The sequence below is a fragment of the Pan troglodytes genome, chromosome 15 (assembly GCF_028858775.2).
Source record: "Pan troglodytes isolate AG18354 chromosome 15, NHGRI_mPanTro3-v2.0_pri, whole genome shotgun sequence".
Lineage (NCBI taxonomy): Eukaryota > Metazoa > Chordata > Mammalia > Primates > Hominidae > Pan > Pan troglodytes.
Window position 1 is genome coordinate 85,752,266 of NC_072413.2, and position 25,217 is coordinate 85,777,482.

Genomic DNA, 25,217 nt, shown 5'->3' on the forward strand with positions numbered 1-25,217 from the left:
CGTAAACAATGATTTCTCACTCTGCACCAGGCACATGCACAGTGACAAAGGGTAAAAGGTGACCAAGACAAAGTCCAAGCCCTAAAAGAGTTCTGGGTCCAGTGGCAAAACAAGCTTAGAAGCATGCACGCTGCCATACACTGGGCCCAAAACAATTACAGGGTAGGGATAAAATTCTGGAGGGGCTCTAGAGGAGACATCTGTGGACATGAGTAGGCTCTGGAAACCTAAACGGGTCTAAAACAGAGTCCCCAGTCGTGGAGGGTCACAGTAGTTTGTACTCATCAAATCTGGGTAATTGGTTAACTTTTTATATACAGGTTTAATTCTATGTTCTTTCACCAATGCATTTATGTCTCCTCTTCCAAACTCTCTTCTACTTATCAAATTTTGCTCTGCCTGTATTGTTTTTACAAACATTCTATACACGTATCAGAATATCACATGTACCCCCAAATATTTACAATTATGATATAGCAATTTTAAAAATACAGAAAAAAAGGCTGAGTCATATCCAAATGGCCATTGATTGAGTAAGCATCAGGGGAGATGATGTGAGAATAAGGAACCCATCCATTGTAGAAAGAAATCCAAGTCACAAGGTCTGGAGGCCCAGGGTTTTTGAATCCCACCGTTTTGAAGTTGAGCCTGAGGGGCCTCCTGGGGGTGTGGATCCAGAGGAGACCCCATGGACCCTGCGGAAAAGACATGAAGCCCGCTCGCTCTCCTGGAGGAGGTTCCAGCACTGATAAAGACACAAAGCAAACTGCCACTGTGTAATAAGAAACACCTAGCAGTCACACCCCAGGGCTGAGAGGGCTTCAGGTCATCATCATATAAGACATGTTTTATGACTTTCTGTGGGTCTCTCCTTTTTACCAGACAGGGGGCTCCTCAAGGGCAGAGACTACATCTTTTTTAATCTCTGACTTTCCTGGACCTAGACTCTAGATTCATGGTAATATTAAATACTAAATATATGAATAAGTCGCTTTGTAGTTTTCATAAGGTTTTCATGTCTATGAGTACATTTAATCCACCCATATAAACCCCATAAGTTAGGTTTTAGAAATTCCACTTTAAAAATGGAGAACTGGAGGTTTGGAGAGATTAAATGGCTTTTCTAAGATTACGCAGCTAAGAAATAACAAGGCCCCATGTGACCTGTCTTCTTCTGTAGCCTCACCGTTCACCTTCTGCCACCACCATCACATCCACCCTGTGGAATTCCAACCACGAAATATGATGTGCTCTCAATGCTCTCTTTTCTGTCATGCCTCCTTGTCTCTGCATGAGAGTGTGCGGTTTCTGGGTGCTAGGGACTGTGCTTGGACCTGGCATGCCGTGATGAATCAAAGGCCTCCCTTGTATAGAGCTTACACTCTAGGAAAGGAACAGGAAATAAACAAGAAAGGAAATTCATAAACAAAATAACTCAGAGTCATGAGAGGATGGGATGGAGAAGAGCAGTGGTACTGAGCATGGTGGTCTGGAAAAGGTTCTCTGAGAACAGACACCTGAGCTGAGACCTGGTAACAGAAGGAACTGCCCTGCAAAAAACTGAGCAGAGGGATCCAGGCAGAAGGGACACCATGTGAAAAGCCTCTCAAATGGGGACGGGCTGGACACACGGGAGGTAAAGGATAAGGGCCGATATAGTCAGGTATAAGCTAGTAGATGAGGAGGAAGAGGAGGCAGAGTTCAGATCACAAACAGTCTTGCATGGAATGTGGATTTGAGTCTAAGTCACGGGAACTGTTAGAGAGTTTTGAGCAAGGGAGTAAAATGTCTTGACTGACATTTTCAAAATATGACACTGGTTACTGTACGGAGAATAGAGAGTAGCAGCATGAATCAGCAAGACTGGAACCACACTGTGTACCTCAAGCAGAAATGGAAGTGAAATGAGAAATAAAAGGACTGTTAGAAGGTCTAGGGGTTTGAAGTCAGAGAAGGGTCATGAGTTTTCAGGAAACCAGTAAGTGCAGGAAACCCTGAAGACCATCCCCAGGGGTCCCAGTGGCCTGGGATGCCACCTAGAAGTTTGATTCACAGAAGGACAATGGGCAGCCCCTGGTAGAACCTCCCTGATGTCATCTGCCAGGGACACAGGAGCAGGTTCGACACCACCTCTCTGCAGCCTCCCACAAAGCCAACCAGAGCGCCCCAGCATGAATTCTGAACAATCAGGTTCCCACACTCTCAGCCCCTTCAGAGAGGGAGAAGCAGTCCTGTGTTGCCACTAGACTGTCCAGCACAGGGGACAGGAGTGGAAATAACTAGAAGGCTACCACAGTGGTCAAGATGAGAAACGGTGGCTTGGAAGAGGAGAGTGGCAGTGGAAATAGGGTTAGAGAGAAGTGAGATGCATTTTGGTTTTGTTTGTTTGTTTAGAGATAGGGTATCGCTCTGTCGCCCAAGCTGGGGTGCAATCGTGCAATCATAGCTCACTGCAGCCTTGAACTCATGAGCTCAAACCATCCTCCTGCCTCAGCCTCCCAAGAAGGTGGGACCATGGGCACAAGCCACCATACTTGGCCCCAAGATGCATTTTGGAAATAAAACAAAAAGGACTTGCTGATGGGGTAAATTCACTCATTATTGTCACTTGTAGTAATGTCCTCTCTCCTACTCATTCTAAGAAGTAATTGTTTTTTAAAAAAAAAACAATTTCATTGAGATTTAATTCACATACTGTGCAATTCACCCAGTTAACTGTATAATTCAAGAGCTTTTAGTATATTCAGAGTTGTGCATCCATCAGCACAATCCATTTTAGAACACAATCTAAAAAAGAAGCCCTGCACACTTAGCTGCATTTCCTCAGTCCTCCCACTTCCTCAGCATGAGGCAAACAATAATTTACTTTCTGTCTTTATAGATTTGCCTATTCTAGACATTTTATAATAATGGAATCATATAATAGGTGACCTATTGTGTCTGGCTTTTCTCACTTAGCATAATGTTTTCAAAATTAATCTACATTGTAGCATGGATCAGTACTTCATTTCTTTTTAGGTTCAAATAATATTTCATTATATGGATACCACATTTTATTTATTCATGCATCACTTGATGGACATTGGAGTTGTTTCTACTTTGGGGCAACTATGAATCATGTTCTTATAAATATTTGTATACAAGTTTTTGTGTGGACCTATGTTTTCATGTCTCTCAGTATACACCAAGGAGTGGAATTGCTGGGTCATATGGTAACTCTATGTTTAATCATTTAGGGAACTGACAGAGTATTTTCCAAAGTGGCTGCATCATTTTGTTCCAACCAGAGGCATAGAAGGGTGCTCAGGTGTCACCTTTGAAGCTTTTTTTTTTTTTTTTTTTTTTTTTTTGAGACAGGGTTTCACTCTGTCTCCCAGGCTGGAATGCGTGGCACAATCTCGGCTCACTGCAACCTCCACCTCCCAGGTTCAAGAGATTCTTGTGCCTCAGCCTCCAAAGTAGCTGGGATTACAGGTGCCTGCCACCACGTCCAGCTGATTTTTATATTTTTAATAGAGACAGGGTCTTGCCATGTTGGCCAGGCTGGTCTCAAACTCCTGACCTCAAGTGATCCGCCCGCTTTGGCCTCCCAAAAGTGCTGGGATTACAGACATGAGCCACCGTGCCCAGCCTAAATCATTTCCTGACCTCTCCTTCCTTACATATTACCCAAGCTGAGTTCAGTACTTCCTCCATTCTCATCAACACCCTTTGCATAGCCTTAGTTCTTATATTGCCGTACTGTCTTCACTGATGTTCCTAGCTCTCTGCTGGCACCCTTGTCAAGGATTGTCTCTTTCACTTCTCCATTCCCAAAGCCTAGCACAATTCTTGGCACACGGTTGTTTTCCAATGTCTCCCACAATTGGTTCAAACAGGCAGTCTGGATTAATTGCAACAGAGTCCCAGATACTTTCAAGCCAGTCAGTAATATGTCTTAGGTCTTCAAGGGTGCTCAGAAAAAATCAAAACAAAATCTAAAAGCTAGCTGCTACAGAGCTGAGGCAAAAGGGAAAAAAATCATCTGCTTCTGTAGTTGCCACTGACAGATGTTATAAATGGGTAATTTACAAGTGTGTAATTTACAGGATATCTACGGCAGTGCCCAGAATGCTGATTCAGAGAAAACATGGGTAAGTAATGAGATTTTTATGGAACAGTTTTGTTCAGGATTTGTAGTATTGGTTTCTGAGCAATCACTAACGGCTTCCCTGGTCACTCCTCACCCCTCAGGCTGCAAAATATGGATTCAGACAGGGTCTCAATAATACATGCTTAAATAATTATTTCATATCTGACAAGGTCTGCTCTTTGGACATGATCACATGATCTGTTTTTCCCTGGCAATCCCAATAAACACAGATGGGCAAACAATCCCTTAAGCTGTTGGAATTTAGGAAAATCTATTCTTCCACAGCTTGGCACTTTATCCATTTTCACCCCTCATTCATTTTTGCATTCTTTATTTCATTTGCATGAAAACATGATCTTCCTGTTATCCAAAAGGCATTCTTAGGCTTCAGGTTTCCTAAGTTTTTTAATTATGGAGAAAATCTTGGGAATGGAGAGAAGGTCAAATGAGGATTATAACTCTTCAGATACAAGTAAATAGGCTCAAGCTCTAGGGCCAGCTCCATCACCAACTCGTTGAGGAGCTCATATTTGTAAATAAGAAAGGATTGAACAAAAGTTGCAGTTTCCAGCATAAGAATTCCAGAATGGTAGAACTCCTCAAAATATTCTTTTGGTTTTTAAAACTCTATAGAAAACACAATTTGCCTGCAAATCTACCTAAATACCTAAACCATAATATTTTCAATTGACATAAAATATTCTAAGCATATTTCAAATAAAATTCCTAATTTTCCCCCCAAATCTACTTTATCCCGGTCCACCCACCCTTATTCAATGGAATGATCGATCACTCAGGTAGTTTTTCAAGCCAAAAATTTAGCACACATCTTGGGTTTCTCTCTGACCCTTATACTTCACTTCCAATCCATCAGGAAGTCCTATTGGCTTTACTTCCAAATACATCCCAGATTCAACTATTTTTCTCCATTCCCATTGTTTCTAACCCCATCTAAACCACTATGCTCTCTCACCTGGCCTAATTCATTAACCTCCACACAGTCTCCCTATTTCCACAGCAATGGTTTAACCCATGGCAATCCATTCTCCATATTCCTCAACCTGTGACTCCATTACCTCAAACCTTGCAATAGTTTCCTTTGCCCTTAGCATAAAGTCTTGTTTTCTAAAATCTTGTTTACTGCCCACAATTCTGTCCCAACTCCACCTCCTTTCATTTCCTTGTGTATTATCTCATTCTCTAATTGCTATAAGGAAATACCTGAGACTGGATAATTTATAAAGAAAAGCAGTTTAATTGGCTCACAGTGCTGGAGGCTGCACAAGAAGCATGATGCTGGCATCTGCTCAGCTTCTGTGGAGGCCTCGAGAAACTTATGATCATGGCCAGGGCAGGAGCAAGAGAGAGGGGAGAGGTGCCACATGCTTTTAAATGACCAGATCTCATGAGAGCTCACTCACTGTCATGAGAACAGTACCAAGGGAGATGGTGCTAGACCATTTGTGAGAAATCTGCCCCCATGATTCAATCACCTCCCACCAGGCCCCACCTCCAACATTGGGAATTATATTCCAATATGAGATTTGGACGAAACACACATCAAAATTACATCATTCTAACCCTGATACCTCCCAAATCTCATGTTCTTCTCACATTTCAAAATATAATCATGTCTTCCCAATAATCCCCCAAATTCTTAACTCATTCCAGCATTAACTCAAAAACCCAAAGTCCAATGTCTCATTTGAGACAAGGCAAATCCCTTCATCTATGAGCCTATAAAATCCAAAACAATTTAGTTACTTCCATGTTACAATGGAGATACAAGCATTTAGTAAATAATCCTATTCCAAAAGAGAGAAAATTGCCAGATGAAAGGGGCTACATGCCCGATGCAAGTCCAAAACCCAGCAGGGCCATTACTAAGTCTTAAAGCTCCAATATAATCTCCTTTTACTCCATGCCCCACATCCAGACCACACTGGTGCAAGGAGTAAGTTACCAAAGCCTTAGGCAGCTCCACCCTGTGGCTTTGCAGGATGCAGTCCTTGTGCAGCCCTGGGACTTGGTGCCCTGCATCCCAGACACTCTAGGTCCAGCCATGGCTAAAAGGGGTCAAAGTATAGCTTGGGCCATTACTTCAAAGGGTGCAAGCCACAAGCCTTGGTGACTTCCATGTGGTGTTGGGCCTGTGGGTGCACAGAAATCAAGAAGTGAAGTTTGAGAACCTTCACCTAGATTTCAGAGGATGTTTGTTAATGCCTGGATGTCTAGGCAGAAGTCTGCTGCAAGGTGAGCCCTCATGGAGAACCTGTGCTAGGGCAATGCAGAAGGGAAATGTGGAGTTGGAGCCCCCAAACAGTGTCCCCACTGGGGCACTGGCTAGTGGACCTGTGAGAAGAAGGTCACTGTCCTCTAGACCCCAGAATGGCAGATCCACCAACAGCTTGCATCATGCACCTGGAAAATCCACAGGCACTCAAGGACAGCTCATGAAGAAGCTGCCGAAGGCCATCAGAGCCCACCCTTTGCATCAGCATGACCCAGATGTGAGACATGGAGTCAAAGGAGATAATTTCCAAGCTTTAAGATTTAATGAGTGCTCCACTGGGTTACAGACTTTCACGGGTCCTGTAGCTCCTTTGTTTCAGCCAATTTCTCCCATTTGGAGTGGAAATATTTACCCATGCCTATGCCTCCACTGTATCTAGGAAGTAACTAACTTGCTTTTGATTTTACAGGCTCATAGGCAGAAGGGTCTTGCCTTGTCTCAGATAAGACTTTGAACTGTGGACTTTTGAGTCAATGCTGAAACGAGTTGAGGTTTTGGGGGACCGTTGGGAAGGCATGGTTTTGAAATGTAAAATTGTATCAGTTTTGAAATGTGAAGAGATTTGAGAAAAGACAATTTGGGAGAAGCCAGGGGCAGAGTGATACGGTTTGGCTCTGGGTCCCCACCCAAATCTCATTTCGAATTGTAATCCCCATGTGTCCACATGTCAAGGGAGGGACTTGTAATCCCCATGTGTCAAGGGAAGGAGGTGATTGGATCATGGGGGTAGTTTCCCCCATGCTGTCCTTGTAGTAGTGAGTGAGTTCTCACAAGATCTGATAGTTTTATAAGTGTTTGACCATTCCTCCTTCACACTCACATACTCTCCCTCTTGCCTGCTGCCATGTAAGACATTCCTGTTTTCCCTTCTGGCATTGTAGGTTTCCTGAGGCCTCCCCAGCCATGTGGAACTGTAAGTCAATTAAATACCTTTTCTTTATAAATTACCCAGTTTTGGGCAGTTCTTTATAGCAGTGTGAGCATGGATTAATAAACCCACAAAACCATTATTCTCTCCTAGACCTCCAACCTGTGATGTGAAGGGCTGCTGCAAAGGTCTCTGAAATGCCTTCAAGTCCTTTTTCCCATTATCTTGGCTATCAGCAGTTGTCTTCTTTTTAGTTATGCATATCTTTCTAGTAAGTAGTTGTTCTGCAGCCTCCTGCTTAGATTCCTCTCCCAAAAAAGCTTTTTCTTTCTCTGTCACACGGCCAGACAGCAAATTTTCCAAACTCTTTGCTCTGCTTCCCTTTTAAATATAAGTTACAATTTTAAGTCATTCCTTCATTCTCACATCTGAACATGGGCTATTAGAAGCAGTTAGGCCACACCTTGAACACTTTGCTGCTTAGAAATGTCTTCCACTAGATATCCTAAGTCATCATTTTCAAGTTCAAACTTTCACAGACCCCTAGCTCATGGACTTAATGTAGCCAAGTGTTTTGCTAAGGTGTAACAAAAGTTATCTTTACTCCAGTTCCTAATAAGTTCATCATTTCCATCTGAGACCTCAGCATCCTGGACTTCATTGTCCATATCACTATCAGCAATTTTGGTCACAACCATTCAACCAGTCTCTAAAACATTCCAAATGTTCCTTCATCTTCCTGCTTTCTTCTGAGCCCTCCACACTCTTCTAACCTTTGCCATTACCCAATTCCAAAGTTGCTCCCACATTTTCAGGCATCTTTATACCAATATCCCACTCCTCAGTACCAATTTTCTGTACTAGGCCATTCTTGCACTGCTATAAAAAAAATCTGAGACTGGATAATTTGAAAAGAAATTTAATTGGCTTACAGTCCTGCAGGCTGCACAGAAAGCATAATACTGGCATCTGCTTGGCTTCTGTGGAGGCCTCAGGAAGCTTACAATCATGCCAGAAGTTGAAGGAGGAGCAAGCAAATCACATGACCAGAGCAGGAGAAAGAGGTGGGGGAGGTGCCACACTCTTTTAAACAACCAGATCCCATAAGAACTCACTATCACAAGAACAGCACCAAGAGGATGGTGCTAAACCATTCATGAGAAAACCACCCACATGATCCAGTCACCTTTTACCAGGCCCCACCTTCAACACTGGGGATTGCAACTCAACATGAGATTTGGGCGGTTTTCCAATATATATCATATCTAATATATATCATCTTCCAACTTATTTATAGTTTTCCATTCTCACTGTCCTTCTTTCTAGTCCAAGAAAAAAGTCAAGCTCCTTCTCTCCTGTCTTAGTCCATTTTGTGTTGCTATAACAGAATACCACAGACTGGGTAATTTATGAACAATAGCAGTTTAATTACCTCATGATTCTGGAGGCTGAGAAGTCCAAGAACAAGAGGTCACATCTTGTGAGGCCCTTCTTGCTGCATCATAACATAGCAGAAAGCATCACATGGTGAGAAAGCCTGAGAGAGAGAGAGAGAGAAAGATTGAAGAAGGGAACCAAACTAATCCTTGTATTAGGAACCCACTCCCAAGATAACTAATTCATCCCTTAATATCAGCATTCATTCATAAGGACACGAATCATCTTACCTCTCAACACTGTGGCATTAGGGATTAAGTTTCTAACACATGACCTTTGGGGGAAACATTTAAACCATCTCCTCTAGGCTATACTTATGGGAATCTTTCATCCAGATATTTAATGGCTGACTCTTTACCTTTTGGGTTTCAGCCCAGAAGTCACTTTATTTAAAAGTATTTCACTCTCGTCTATCTGACACTGCTCTATCTAAACTGGTAGAGGGACTCTATTACTTAACATTGACCACCATAGTCTTTATCTCACAATTATTATCCTCTTTTCATTTCACTTTTTACTATTCAAAATTAAATTTTATATTTTAATTAGATTATTTTCTTTTTACTGTTTTGTTTACTTTTAATTCATACTAGAACAATGCATGGCATATAGTAGGTACTCAATACAAATTTGTAGAATTTTATTGTTTTTGGTCAGAGGTGTTTTCAACTCAGTTATTAACACTGATTCTCTTGGACTGATCTAAACTCTGATGACAGTAACACATGCCTATGATGTTTAAAAAGGAGAAAAACTGGTTGATAATGGTAAGTATTATGAAGACAGCTAAAATTTTTTGAGCCCTTACCAAGTGCCAGCCATTGTGATAAGTATTGTATGAGCACATCTCATTTAATCCTCACAACAACCCTATTACATAAATACTCGCATTATCCTCACTTTATAGATGAAACAACTTGAATACAAAGAGACCTGTGGCTTCTGTGGAGTCCTCAGGAAGCTTACAATCATTGCAGAAGGTTAAAGTGAAGGAGAAAGCACATCACATGGCCAGAGCAGGAGCAAGAGGAAGGGAAGGTATCTCTGGGCATTATGAAGAAAGGTGAGAGAACAAGGGCTTCAATCCATGTTGTCTAAACACAAAGTTTAAGCTCTTAATTATTATAGTATTCTTCTTCTCCTAATGGTTCTAGTTTAATCAACTTCTTCCCCTAAAATTAAGTTTCTAGGCAATAAAAGTAATGAACGTATGTCATAATCTGAAAAAGATTCATAAATGTGTAAGGATTATGTAAAAGTGTCATAAGAGCCCAGCTGGTCCCCATGGGGATTCCTTAATCTAACAAGGCAGACAACTGACTTGTTAGCACCTCCAGTTTCAGATACAAATCAACCAAGTTCACAAATACCACTTTGCTAATTTGTTTATTTCCAGTGATTAAATAGCCATCAAGCAGATATGAGAGGGATGTTTGAGAATCAAGCCACTCTCTGTAGGCAAATCCACACAGGAAACAAAGTTATGAGCAGACATTTACTTGGTAAGGATGGAATAAAAGTACAAGATGAACGCAAAGATGCTAAAGATTGATGCTCGCAGCCCCATTTTGGTGGGGAGAGGGACAGAGGGAGGGCTTCACAGGTGGAGGTCCCTCCCACAGAATAAAGGAACCTAGCCAGGCATTACACCCCTTCAACTTCTTTCTGGTAAGTATTTTCTTCCTTTGCCTGTTTCAAAATCTACAGTCAATTCATCTTTGTGTCTTAGACTAGAAAACATTTTATTTCTAAGGTGACTTTGTACTTTTTCACACTGATCTAAGTCCGTTTTATAGCGTCACTCTCAGAGAACAATCTTACCTGTTTCAAATTCTTGTGGGGCATTTTTTGGTCCCTCCATTGTATCTACAAAAGAGGATTTCTTGGTCTAGACTGGAAGGGGGAGCAGTAGAAAGCACTCAGCTGGTGACCCAGGTCGCTTCCAACTCTCAACTCCACAACTTAACTAAGCAAGGGAAAAATAATGTTCCCCCTAAACCCTTTTTCTCTTCAGAGGTTTAAATCTGACACCAGCAATAAGGCACCTTCTGCTTATCATTCTGTCTTAATTCATCACTTAAAAACACTTGATCTTACAACCTTCCCTGCTTGTATCATAATGAAGAGAAAAATTGATGGGCAGTTAGGGCAAAGGCTTTGCCAACTGCTATTGCTTTTACATCAGGCTTGCCTGTGAGCATGTTTCTTTCTTTCACGTCTCTCCCTAACTCATCACATGAATTAAAAGCCATAGGGAGCCTGCCTAAACATCTCAAGCAAGGTTCTGAATTTCAGATCTCAGAGCCATGTCTTTGGGATAGCCTTGGGCTAAGCATTCTCTGTCACTTTTTTTTTTTTAAATCAGAGAGCATGTTCTTGGTATTTGCAATATATGGAGAGACAAAAATCCTGGAAAAGAGGTTACCCTCTGAGAATTAAACTAGTAAAATATACAGTATGATTGTGATTAGCCATCTGTGATCATAAAGCAAAAGACAGCCTGTATGTGTGTCACCAAAGAATTTGCAGACACCCAAACCTCCAATAAAGATGATGGGAATAATCTCAGGGAGATGAGTCTGGAACTTGACAGCAATTTAGGAAGTGGAAAACTAATCAATTGCATTGTACTCTGTCTAAGGAAAGCTTAGGGAGGGGGTGAGACGGCCATTCCAGGGAGCATTCAACACAGGATCCCCAGGGCTATTACCATTCTGAGCTGAGGAGAAGAGAGAGCCCCAGGAAAAATACCCCACATCTTTCTTGATTTTACCTGAAGGTCTTGGGGAAATTAAAATAAATGTGAATATATTATAGAGCGGATAACTAGAGAAAAATTCTGTGAAACTTTTGGTTTATAATCGACAAGAAAAAGAATTTTTTTTACTGCTATCACAATTTCTTTCTACAGAAAAGAAAGTCTTGCTTAAAATGTTAGTTTGATTATTTAGGGCTGTCATTAATTTGTTCATTCTCATTGTCTCTCTCTCTCTTTCTCTCTTTCTCTTTCTCTCTCCCTCTCTCTCTCTCTCCCTCTCTCTCTCTCTCCCTCTCTCTCTCTCTTTCCCTCTTCCTCTCTCTCTCATAATTGCTGGCCAGAATTGTCAGATCCAGATCCTCTCCAATGGCACAAGGCATCCAAGCCAAGCCCTTGCCTAGAATGTCAGTATGATGTATCATTTATCAGTGAGAGTCCAATCAGGAGACAGAAATCACACTGGTAATTTGGACAGGAAAAACTGAATATAAATAACTATTAACTAGCAACAGGGAATTGCCAACTAAGAGGTAAAGAGCAGGTTAAAGCAGGGGTCAGTATGCAGGCCGAATCTGGCCTTGCCCATTCGTTTGTATGTTGCCCATGGCTGCTTTTACACTGCAGTATGCAGTTGAATGATTGTGACAGAGGCAGAATGACCTGCAAAGCCTAAAATAGCTACTCTGCGACACTTTATAGAAAAATGTTGTTGACCCTTGCTCTAAAGAATACAGGATAGCAGATAGGAATAATAGCAATAATAGCAAATAGGAAACAATGACTTCCTCTAGGGCAGAGACAGAGCACCCAAAGGAGAGCAACCTAAGGAAGAACCCTCCCCACCCACCTGCCTACATGCAAACACACACACACACACACACACACACACACACACACACACACAAGACCCAGTGGCGTATTCTCAGAAGAAGTCATATGAAGAAGGCTCAAGACATTTATCAACAGAGAGGTCAGAAGTTGAAAACAGGAGTTTATGTGAAATTTCTATCTCTAGAAATAGCCCTTCCAGCCAGGAGATTAGATAAGTCCTCTTTTGAGAAACCTAAGAGGCCCAAATTAAAGGCCTCCAGACACTGATATTAGATATGGAGATAGCTGCGAATCCCAGTAGCTTGAATATTACCTATCATTGTGTTCCATCCACACCTTCAGTGCTTCTCATCAGCTTTGTAACCCTTGCTGCTGTCTGTTAATGGACAGCCAGATATGAGAAATGGGGCTTTCCATTGAGTCTCATCACACTCCACCATGAGAAGAACCCAAAACACAGCAAAAGCTCTCAACATTTGGGAAGATCCCACAATAAAGCAACTGAAAAAAATAAAAAGAAGAAAAGAAAGCCATAAGCTTTTGTGAATAAGAGAGAATAATAAAACGGGAGAGATTTTAATAAACCATTGTGGATATATATTTTTAAAAGACAGGATGCTTCATAGCTAAGATTGGAGAAGAAACAATTAGAGGAAAACTGGAATATTATTAGTCAATATTTATTTATTTATTTATTTATTTATATTTATTTATTTTTGAGATGGAGTCTTGCTCTGTTGCCCAGGCTGGAGTGCAGTGGCACAATCTCAGCTCACTGCAACCTCCACCTCCCAGGTTCAAGCAATTCTCCTGCCTCAGCCTCCTGCATAGCTGGGATTACAGGTGCCCGCCACCACACCCAGCTAATTTTTATATTTTTAGTAGAGATAGGGTTTCACCATGTTGGCCAGGCTGGTCTCAAACTCCTGACCTCAGGTGATCTGCCCACCTCAGCCTCCCAAAGTGCTGAGATTATAGGCATGAGCCACAGTGCACGACCTATTAGTCAAAAATTTAAATTGTAAAACAGGTTGGATGACAAAAATGAAAAAGACGTCTCAGAAAGTAGAATAAATAAAACAAAAAGATAAAATTTCAAGGAAAATATATGTTAAAAACTTAGCGTGTTGAACTAGAAAGCCTCAAAATAGATTAATGGAATAGAAAAAAAATGGAAAAGAAGTAATTTTAAAATTTATAATAGAATATTTCTACAACCAAAAGGATATTAGATTCCTCAAAGTAAAAGAATAGTCCACTGTGTCCAGAATGATAAAAGGCAAATGTGAGGGGTCTTCATTATAAAACTTTGGAGAAGTAGGAAGTAAAATTTAAAAATCCTCTCATTTTCTTAGGGGTGGGAGGAAACATCCCTCACAAAGGATATGAAATGAAATAAAATCAGACTTCTCAACAACCCTGAATGTTAGAAAGCAATGGCAAAATAACTTCAATATTCAGAGGCAAAGTGATTTGCAGCCCAGTATTATATACTGAGCCATATTATCCAACAAGTATAAAGATAGATTAAAGCCACTTTTCAAAAAGTAAGATTTCAAACAAACAATTATCACCATGAACAACTTTTTAGGACTCTAAGAACATGTGCTCCAGCAAAGTGAGGGACTAAAGAAAGAATTTCCCAGGTATATTATTCCATTCTCACACTGCTATGAAGAAATACCCAATACTGGGTAATTTATAAAGAAAATAGTTTCAATTGACCCACAGTTCAGCATGCTGGGGAGGCCTCAGGAAACTTACAGTCATGGTGGAAGGCATCTCTTCACAAGGTGGCAGGAGAGAGAAAGAGTGCCCAGGGAAGGGGGAAGCTGCTTATAAAACCATCAGACTGGCCCAGCGCGGTGGCTCAAGCCTGTAATTCCAGCACTTTGGGAGGCCAAGGTGGGCAGATCACGAGGTCAGGAGATTGAGACCATCCTGGCTAACACGGTGAAACCCTGTCTCTACCAAAAATACAAAAAATTAGCCGGGCATGGTGGCGGGCACCTGTAGTCCCAGCTACTCGGGAGGCTGAGGCAGGAGAATGGCGTGAACCCGGGAGGTGGAGCTTGCAGTGAGCCGAGATTGCGCCACTGCACTCCAGCCTGGGAGACAGAGCAAGACTCCGTTAAAAAAAAAAAAAAAAAAAAAAAATTCAGGTCTTGTGAGACTCCACTCATTATCACAAGAACAGCATGGGTGAAACAGCCCTAATAATCCAGTTACCTCCACTTAGTCCTGCCCTTCACACGTGGGGATTATTACAATTCAAAGTGAGATCTGGGTGGGGACACAGAGCCAAACCACATCACCAGGTTTCCAGTGGATCCAACACAAGAACATAAAAAGAAAATTTACAGATAAGATGACAGATGAGAACAACTGTGCAGAAGGAAGCATAAGAAGGGAGAAAAGAACCCATGAAAAAATAATCAATGTATAGATTATGTATTTGACCATTTGGAAAATAGTATTGATGAATTTAGTACAGAAAAAATATATATAAGCACATAAGAAAAGTAAGCAAATGAAAAAAATGAGGAAAATATTAACTCTAGAAAAAAAGCAAAATGATATACAAGAGACAAAACAATAATGATATAGTTCTTGGCTAGAAATTCTACTTCATAGCCATAGTAATGTCAATCCTAACTGTTGATTGAACCAACCTTTTTTGTGTAATTTTAACAAGAGTTTAGAAAGAGAAGGTAAGTGGCATGAAGGTGGGAGAAGAATGAAAGAGCTAAATCCTCATCTGTCATAACAGAATGTCAATACATAATGTCTAAAATTGATACATTAACAAATAGCAATGTGGCCATTTATTTAGAAATATAGAGGAAGGTACAAGAAAGCAAGGGCTAAAAGAGCTGAAAGTCATTGCCTATGGGGAGTTGGACTGTAGAACAGGGGATGCTTAGTGGACATTTGTTTTTTATTATAAGTTATTTAATATTTGAGTTTCAAACTACTGCATACATTACTTTATTAAAAATTGAATTTAAAAAGCATAGAATTGGGCTAGAAGGAGATTGAAGTGAGAGGTGATAGGCAGCTACCTGGGAACCGAAGCAACTTTGGAATCTTATAAATATTGGAGCAAGTAGTGAACTTCCTGAAGCTCTGTGGAAATGGGGCTCATGTTATTTAACTGTAAATTACAGGGAGAAAAATGAGGAGAGAAGACTGAAAGCTCAAGAATATTGAGGTGGAAGCCTAAGCCAAAAGTCATGAACTTTAATATATCCTAGAGTCCTTTATGGCTTAATCTTTGCAGACTAATAATCAGAAGTAATTCAAAAATAACTCCATTCAAAAAGCATGAAAGGAAACTCAGTTCATAAGCCATCACAACCATTTTTCAAACCCTTCCTCTTGTCTTCACTTCTCTTGCTTCTCACAATGGATCTCAAAAGTCAAACCCTCCACTCTCTGCACCACCCACCTGGCTCTTGCTCTCCAGTGCCCTCCCTTTTTTTCCACTTCTGAAGCCTGTCCCTCTCCACGTATTCCTTCAATCTTATATCCACTAAGTGCTGCAGTTATATTCACTAAGTTAGCAGAATTAAGGAAGAGCAGAAACCATAATAAGATCCTAAGTCCTGTCTTTATTCCAATGCATGAGATTTTTGATCTTAAAATCTGGGTTGAATTGCCATGTTGCTCTTTCTTTATATTACTCCTCCAAGAATTACAGCAGTATGCTTTCACTTCTGGGGTAACTTTCCGGAGCTCTGAGCAGAGAAAATGGAAAGCCAAACATTGGCTCTACCCAGGGGTGAAAGACCCAAACTCTGGGCTCAAAAAGTTAATGGAGCATAAGCTTCTTGAGGGCCGGGATTTTTGTCTGCTTTGTTCACTGCTGTGTCCCCATTGCCTAGAACAGAGCCTGCCCTGAAGTAGGTGCTCAAGTGGAGAAGACACAGTTGCCCCAGGCTGTGCACAGGTGGCCTGGTGCTTCCTTCCTCTGTGAGGCCTCCGTTTTCAGAGTAACAGTGGCCGCTAGGTGATGCCCAACGTCTGCCAATGAGAGTGTCAGCCCGGAATGAATTGGGATCCCCAGGGGTGGGGTGGGGGGAAGGATGGAGGCCCCCACAGCACAGTGGGTCACCGCGCCCTCCCAGGCGATCCCCACAACTAATCGACCAGGGCCCCTGGGGGGACACAACCTATAAATTGTTGCAAACTTGAACTTCTGTCAGCTAGCCTTCTAGTAAGTGTCATACACCAGCCAAGCAAGCAATGAACTACCTCACAACCCAAGTTTCTTTTTTGCCCCACAGCTCTCCTTTTTTTTCCCAAGGATAGAGTACGTGGCACAATCATAGCTCACCGCAGCCTCGAACTCCTGGGCTCAAGTAATCATCCCATCTCAGACTCCCTTGCAGCTAGGACCACAGGCATGTGGCACCATGCCTGGCTAATATTTTATTTTTTTGTAGAAACAGTGGTGTCACTTTGTTGCCCAGACCAGTCTCGAACTCCTGGCCTCAAGTGATCCTCCTGCCTCAGCCACCCAAGGTGCTGGTATTACAGGCATGAGCCACTGCACCCGATCATCCTAAGTGTTTTGAGGGTGGTGTTTCTCTTGTGAATTGAAAAAAATCAGACCAATAGAGTCTGCCTCAGGCTCAGGAGCTGGTTGACATTGATATTGACTAGCCTGTTCTCAGCATGCTAACAGAATCAGGTGTCTGAACCTACACTGCTGTGGATGTCTGACCTCAAACCAGGGTGAATTTACCTAGGAAATGTCATTCCAGAGGCCCCTTGCAGCCTGCCAGCCTCCTCTGGTGATACCCCCAGCTTAATATGCTCTTCATGCAAACCTCAATCATAACACAGTCGCCCCCCTTATCTGCAGTTTCACCTTCCTCAGTTTCAGTTACCTGTGGTTAACTGTAGTCCTAAAATATTAGATGGAAATTTCTAGAAACAAACAATTCATCAATTTTGAATTGCATGCCTTTCTGAGTAGCATGATGAAACCTGGCACTGTCCTGTCCAGGATGTGAGTCCTTCCTTTGTTCAGTGTGTCCACACTGTCTATGCTTCCTTGCCCCTTAGTCATTCAGTAGCCATCTCTGCTATCAGATCAACTGTTGAGGTATGGCAGTGCTGGTGTTCAAGTCACCCTTATTTTACTTTATAATGTCCCCAAAACACAAAAGTAGTGATGTTGGCCATTCGAATACACCAAAGACAGACCATGAAATGCTTCCTTTAAGTAAAAAGTGAACATTCTCAACTTAGTAAGTTAAGAAAAAAAATCAGTGTTGAGGTTGCTAAGATCTACGGAAAGAACGAATCTTCTATTGGTGACATTGTAAAGAAGGAAAAAGAAATCTGTACTAGTTTTGCAGTTTCACCTCAAACTGCAAAAGTTACAGCCACAATGCACAATAATTGCTTAGCTCAGATGGAAAAGGCACAAAGTTTGTCAGGGCAAGACATGAAAAGAAATGTATTCCTATTGACGGCAACAATTGCATTCGGTACTATCCGAGGTTTCAGGCATCCACTGGGGTCTTGAAACATATCCCTTGAGGATAAGGGATGACTATATGACCTAGTGTGGGTAGAACTAGAGCCCTGGGATAGGAACCACGAGACCCAGAACCGAAAAACAAATCAGAGTGTGGGATTTAATAGGCAGGACCTGGTGGAGTTGGAGGGGATTTACCAGGAGGACACACAGCCCAAGAGCAGGATCACAGTCCTGCTGAGCAGTGGGCGTGCAGGAGGAGCCTGGGCTCCTGTATCATTGGGAGGAAGATCCTAGTAGGGGTGAGTGGGATGGGGATGAGAACTCCTGTTTCCTCTCCCTGGTAAGATTCAACGAGATACGATCTTTAAAGACGCGTCAAAATGACAAAGGGAATTTTAAAATGCATCTTTGTCAGGGGTGCGGATGACCCACAGACATATTTTGAAACAAGCTATTTGATGTGAGCTCCCCGGATCCTGACCTGGGATGACTCTACTTTGTTTCCCAAGGGTAAGTGAGAAAACCATCTCTCCTTGGGAAGAAAAATAAAGGGGGAAAAATGTCCCATTATAACCTGGCCTTCTTTGTTATTTTAGTGCCTACTGTCATCCAAGTCATTTCAAAAATCTGAAAGGAAGTTTTATTTTTAAATTCATAATGTTGACCAAAGAGACTTGCTTTTATTATGCTCGTAAATCATTCATACCTCCTTTATAATAAAGAATTATTTTTTAATTTTTATAATGCTTTTTTTCCTGCTTTCTTCCCATCATAAGAGGAAATGAGAATAATATTTTATGTTAATAGGAACAAAATGTTTAAAATGTATGCACTGTATAGAAATCTTATAAAATGTTTCAGTGGAAACTTTTTTTTAACCAACAAAGGAAATGAAACACAAAAAGCCACATTAAAAGAATGCTGATGATTTTTACTTTAACGAGGAACCTGAGAGGAGTGAATTATGAATGGGTGGAGGGGAGCCCCTGAGAGAAAACTATATTCCGTGGAACTCATGTGGCGAGGGGCTGTCTGAGGGCTGCAAACACCTCCCCACCTTCTCTCCCTCTGGCCCAGATCCCAATAGTAAGCCCAGCCCCGGATCTCAGGTGCACTATCTGCTGGCCAGCCACTCAGAGAGGCCAGGAAAGTCTCAGAGGGGTGGAAATCCCTGACCTCAGCCTCCAGACATGAAGGCAGGTGCTGCACTAGAGGAAAGCTTCTCCCTCTGCTAGAGAAACATCATGACTCCTTGGTTCAGGCAATTGCTCCAAAGAATCCCTGGGACTTTGCTTTTATACACTGAAGGGTTAACAAGCAAGGGAAGGGAGCCTGGAGGCCCATCAGAACCCACAGCATCAGGGGAAGTAGTGGTGGGAAACAAGAACATTTGAAAGGGAGTCATGTCTTTGGCACTGACAGAGTGGCATGAGGCTGCTGCAAACACACCGGTGAGGGCAAAGGCTTGTACTTTGCAGTGGGACCATTTGCATTCCAGCGGGACAGCAGTTTGGGGCGAACAGACTTCCCAGCTTCCAGAGAGATTTATGCACTGTGTTTGCTGATCTCAGTACCTTCCTGTGGGAACAGCCACACTAAGTCCTCCTGCAAAGTGAATGGAGCCCCAGAGCAGTGCAGGAAGGACCTTACCCCAAAAGCAAAGCAATCAAAATTGGCAACTGCCCCTTGGCATGAACTCTAAGAAATGGAGAAGGGCCCTTTCCTACCTACTGTTGAATACAATTTATAGAAGGCCAATGTCTTGGAATGGGCTCCTGCACTGGGCCCAACAGACCAAACCAGTATAGAGCTTACTCACAGTAGCTGAGATTTAGTGGATTTCAGGAGGCTTTGTAACCAATGAACCAATTAAGCTATAACTAAGTTGTCTCTATACCTCACTTTGGTTTTCTATAAATATTGTCAGATCGTGCTGTTAACTGGAGTTCTCAAAACCTGTTTTGGTTCTGACAGCTACCTGATTCATGAATTGTTTTTGTTTTATTTTTGCTTTGGTTTTCTTTGCTTTGTTTTGTTTTTAATTGCTCAGATACGCTCCACTGAGCATAAATTGGTGAAAGGTTTTTAAACCACCCACCACCAAAACACCGTTCACTGAGTTACTGACATCTAAAATATCCAAAAGGCTTTGAAAGACTCTTATCTTTTGCTAAAATTCTGTTTTAGATATTTACAGCTAATGCAATAAAGGAATCACAACTTTTGGAGAGCAGATTTTGATAAATGAGGAAGGGGAAAGAGGTGAGAAGGGGGAAAAAACATATTCTGAAGACCCCTTATAAGCCAATTATTTTGCCTGAGTTCTTTTTACATTTATCTCATTTAATTCTCACAATAGCCCTTATAAATAGGTATTAGCTCCTGAAATGGTGTGTCTCCATTTCCCAGCTTTCTTTATCCTAAGCATTCATTTGCTGCCCTGTGGAATCCAAAGGCCCCTGTTTCTGGTAGGGATCAGCCAATGGGAGGCAATGGTATAAGATCACAAGGTAAGAGAAGAGAGAGATCGGGATTTCTTCCCTAGTCCCTCCATGTTTTCAAGCTGCATTTGTGTCCGCAGCTGCTTTTCATTACAAGCCTTTAATATTCAACTTTTTTTAAATTTTCTTCTAAATTTTTTATTTCTTTTTATTTTTATTTATATATATATCTTTTTATTATACTTTAAGTTCTAGGGTACATGTGCACAACGTGCAGGTTTGTTACATATGTATACATGTGCCATGTTGGTGTGCTGCACCCATTAACTCGTCATTTACATTAGGTATATGTCCTAATGCTATCCCTCCCCCGTCCCCCCACCCCACAACAGGCCCCGGTGTGTGATGTTCCCCTTCCTGTGTCCAAGTGTTCTCATTGTTCAATTTCCACCTGTGAGTGAGAACATGCGGTGTTTGGTTTTTTTGTTCTTGCGATAGTATGCTGAGAATGATGGTTTCCAGCTTCATCCATGTCCCTACAAAGGACAGGAACTCGTCCTTTTTGATGGCTGCATAGTATTCCATGGTGTATATGTGCCACATTTTCTTAATCCAGTCTATCATTGTTGGACATTTGGCTTGGTTCCAAGTCTTTGCTATTGTGAGTAGTGCTGCAATAAACATACGTGTGCATGTGTCTTTATAGCAGCATGATTTATAGTCCTTTGGGTATATACCCAGTAATGGGATGGCTGGGTCAAATGGTATTTCTAGTTCTAGATCCCTGAGGAATCGCCACACTGTCTTCCACAATGGTTGAACTAGTTTACAGTCCCACCAACAGTGTAAAAGTGTTCCTATTTCTCCACATCCTCTCCAGCACCTGTTGTTTCCTGACTTTTTAATGATCGCCATTCTAACTGGTATGAGATGATACCTCATTGTGGTTTTGATTTGCATTTCTCTGATGGCCAGTGATGATGAGCATTTTTTCATGTGTCTTTTGGCTGCATAAATGTCTTCCTTTGAGAAGTGTCTCTTCATATCCTTTGCCCCCTTTTTGATGGGGTTGTTTTTTTCTTGTAAATTTGTTTGAGTTCTTTGTAGATTCTGGATATTAGCCCTTTGTCAGATGAGTAGATTGCAAAATTTTTCTCCCATTCTGTATGTTGCCTGTTCACTCTGATGGTAGTTTCTTTTGCTGTACAGAAGCTCTTTAGTTTAATTAGATCCCATTTGTCAATTTTGACTTTTGCTGCCATTGCTTTTGGTGTTTTAGACATGAAGTACTTGCCCATGCCTATGTCCTGAATGGTATTGTCTAGGTTTTCTTCTAGGGTTTTTATGGTTTTAGGTCTAACATTTAAGTCTTTAATCCATCTTGAATTAATTTTTGTATTAGGTGTAAGGAAGGGATCCAGTTTCAGCTTTCTACATATGGCTAGCCAGTTTTCCCAGCACCATTTGTTAAATAGGATATCCTTTCCCCATTGCTTGTTTTTGTCAGGTTTGTCAAAAATCAGATAGCTGTAGATGTGTGGTATTATTTCTGAGGGCTCTGTTCTGTTCCGTTGGTCTATATCTCTGTTTTGGTACCAGTACCATGCTGTTTTGTTTACTGTAGCCTTGTAGTATAGTTTGAAGTCAGATAGCATGATGCCTCCAGCTTTGTTCTTTTGACTTAGGATTGACTTGGCAATGCAGGCTCTTTTTTGGTTCCATATGAACTTTAAAGTAGTTTTTTTCCAATTCCGTGAAGAAAGTCATTGGCAACTTGATGGGGATGGTATTGAATCTATAAATTACCTTGGGCAGTATGGCCATTTTCACAATATTGTTCTTCCTACCCATGAGCATGGAATGTTCTTCCATTTGTTTGTATCCTCTTTTATTTCATTGAGCAGTGGTTTGTAGTTCTCCTTGAAGAGGTCCTTCACATCCCTTGTAAGTTGGATTTCTAGGTATTTTATTCTCTTTGAAGCAATTGGGAATGGGAGTTCACTCATGATTTGGCTCTCTGTTTGTCTGTTATTGGTGTATAAGAATGCTTGTGATTTTTGCACATTGATTTTGTATCCTGAGACTTTGCTGAAGTTGCTTATCAGCTTAAGGAGATTTTGGGCTGAGATGATGGGGTTTTCTAGATATACAATCATGTCATCTGCAAACAGGGACAATTTGACTTCCTCTTTTCCTAGTTGAATACCCTTTATTTCTTTCTCCTGCCTGATTGCCCTGGCCAGAGTTTCCAACACTATGTTGAATAGGAGTGTTGAGAGAGGGCATCCCTGTCTTGTGCCAGTTTTCAAAGGGAATGCTTCCAGTTTTTGCCCATTCAGTATGATATTGGCTGTGGGTTTGTCACAGATAGCTCTTATTATTTTGAGATACGTCCCATCAATACCTAATTTACTGAGAGTTTTTAGCATGAAGGCTGTTGAATTTTGTCAAAGGCCTTTTCTGCATCTATTGAGATAATCATGTGGTTTTTGTCTTTGGTTCTGTGTATATGCTGAATTACATTTATTGATTTGTGTGTGTTGAAACAGCCTTGCATCCCAGGGATGAAGCCCACTTGATCATGGTGGATAAGCTTTTTGATGTGCTGCTGGATTTGGTTTGCCAGTATTTTATTGAGGATTTTTGCATCGATGTTCATCAGGGATATTGGTCTAAAATTCTCTTTTTTTGTTGTGTCTCTGCCAGGCTTTGGTATCAGAATGATGCTGGCCTCATAAAATGAGTTAGGGAGGACTCCCTCTTTTTCTGTTGATTGGAATAGTTTCAGAAGGAATGATACCAGCTCCGCCTTGTACCTCTGGTAGAATTCAGCTGTGAATCCGCCTGGTCCTGGACTTTTTTTGGTTGGTAAGCTATTAATTATTGCCTCAATTTCAGAGCCTGTTATTGGTCTATTCAGAGATTCAACTTCTTCCTGGTTTAGTCTTGGGAGGGTGTATGTGTCGAGGAATTTATCCATTTCTTCCAGATTTTCTAGTTTATTTGCGTAGAGGTGTTTATATTATTTTCTGAATGGTAGTTTGTATTTCTGTAGGATCAGTGGTGATATCCCCTTTATCATTTTTTATTGCATCTATTTGATTCTTCTCTCTTTTCTTCTTTATTAGTCTTGCTAGTGGTCTATCAATTTTGTTGATCTTTTCAAAAAACCAGCTCCTGGATTCATTGATTTTGGGAAGGGTTTTTTGTGTCTCTATCTCTTGCAGTTCTGCCCTGATCTTAGTTATTTCTTGCCTTCTGCTAGCTTTTGAATGTGTTTGCTCTTGCTTCTCTAGTTCTTTTAATTGTGATGTTAGGGTGTCAATTTTTGATCTTTCCTGCTTTCTCTTGTGGGCATTTAGTGCTGTAAGTTTCCCTCTACACACTGCTTTAAATGTGTCCCAGAGATTCTGGTATGTTGTGTCTTTATTCTTACTGGTTTCAAAGAACATCTTTATTTCTGCCTTCGTTATGTACCCAGTAGTCATTCAGGAGCAGGTTGTTCAGTTTCCATGTATTTGAGCGGTTTTGAGTGAGTTTCTTAATCCTGAGTTCTACTTTGATTGCACTGTGGTTTGAGAGACAGTTTGTTATAATTTCTGTTCTTTTACATTTACTGAGGAGTGCTTTACTTCCAATTATGTGGTCAATTTTGGAATAGGTGTGGTGTGGTGCTGAGAAGAATGTATATTCTGTTGATTTGGGGTGGTGAGTTCTGTAGATGTCTATTAGGTCTGCTTGGTGCAGAGCTGAATTCAATTCCTGGATATCCTTGTTAACTTTCTGTCTCATTGGTCTGTCTAATGTTGACAGTGGGGTGTTAAAGTCTCCCATTATTATTGTGTGGGAGTCTATGTCTCTTTGTAGATCTCTAAGGACTTGCTTTATGAATTTGGGTGCTCCTGTATTGGGTGCATATATATTTAGGATAGTTACCTCTTCTTTTGAATTGATCCCTTTACCATTATGTAATGGCCTTCTTTGTCTCTTTGGATCTTTGTTGGTTTAAAGTCTGTTTTATCAGAGACTAGAATTGCAACCCCTGCCTCTTTTTGTTTTCCATTTGCTTGGTAGATCTTCCTCCATCCCTTTATTTTGAGCCTATGTGTGTCTCTGCATGTGATGTGGGTTTCCTGAATACAGCATACTGATGGGTATTGACTCTTTATCCAATGTGCCAGTCTGTGTCTTTTAATTGGAGTATATAGCCCATTAACATTTAAGGTTAATATTGTTATGTGTGAATTTGATCCTGTCATTATGATGTTAGCTGGTTATTTTGCTCATTAGTTGATGCAATTTCTTCCTAGCATCGATAGTCTTTACAATTTGGCATGTTTTTGCAGTGGCTGGTACCAGTTGTTCCTTTCCATGTTTAGTGCTTCCTTCAGGAGCTCTTGTAGGGCAGGCCTGGTGTGACAAAATCTCTCAGCATTTGCTTGTCTGTAAAGTATTTTATTTCTCCTTCACTTATGAAGCATAGTTTGGCTGGATATGAAATTCTGGGTTGAAAATTCTTTTCTTTAAAAATGTTGAATATTGGCCCCAACTCTCTTCTGGCTTGTAGAGTTTCTGCCAAGAGATCCACTGTTAGTCTGATGGGTTTCCCTTTATGGGTAACCCAACCTTTCTCTCTGGCTGCCCTTAACATTTTTTCCTTCATTTCAACTTTGGTGAATCTGACAATTATGTGTCTTGGATTTGCTCTTCTCGAGGAGTATCTTTGTGGCGTTCTCTGTATTTCCTGAATTTGAATGTTGGCCTGCCTTGCTAGATTGGGGAAGTTCTCCTGGATAATATCCTGCAGAGTGTTTTCCAACTTGGTTCCATTCTCCCCATCACTTTCAGGTACACCAATCAGACATAGATTTGGTCTTTTCACATAGTCCCGTATTTCTTGGAGGCTTTGTTCATTTCTTTTTATTCTTTTTTCTCTGAACTTCTCTTCTTGCACCATTTCATTCAT

General features: G+C 41.2%; 1 long non-coding RNA gene across 1 annotated transcript in view; it reads right to left on the reverse strand.

The window, feature by feature from the left end:
* The window catches only part of LOC107968323 (uncharacterized), a 245,353-nt gene that overhangs the window by 183,752 nt on the left and 36,384 nt on the right, over nt 1-25,217 (reverse strand). Inside the window, exon 2 of the long non-coding RNA XR_001709425.3 lies at nt 8,726-8,830. This is a non-coding gene — a long non-coding RNA (uncharacterized LOC107968323). The remainder of the gene's footprint in view (nt 1-8,725; nt 8,831-25,217) is intronic.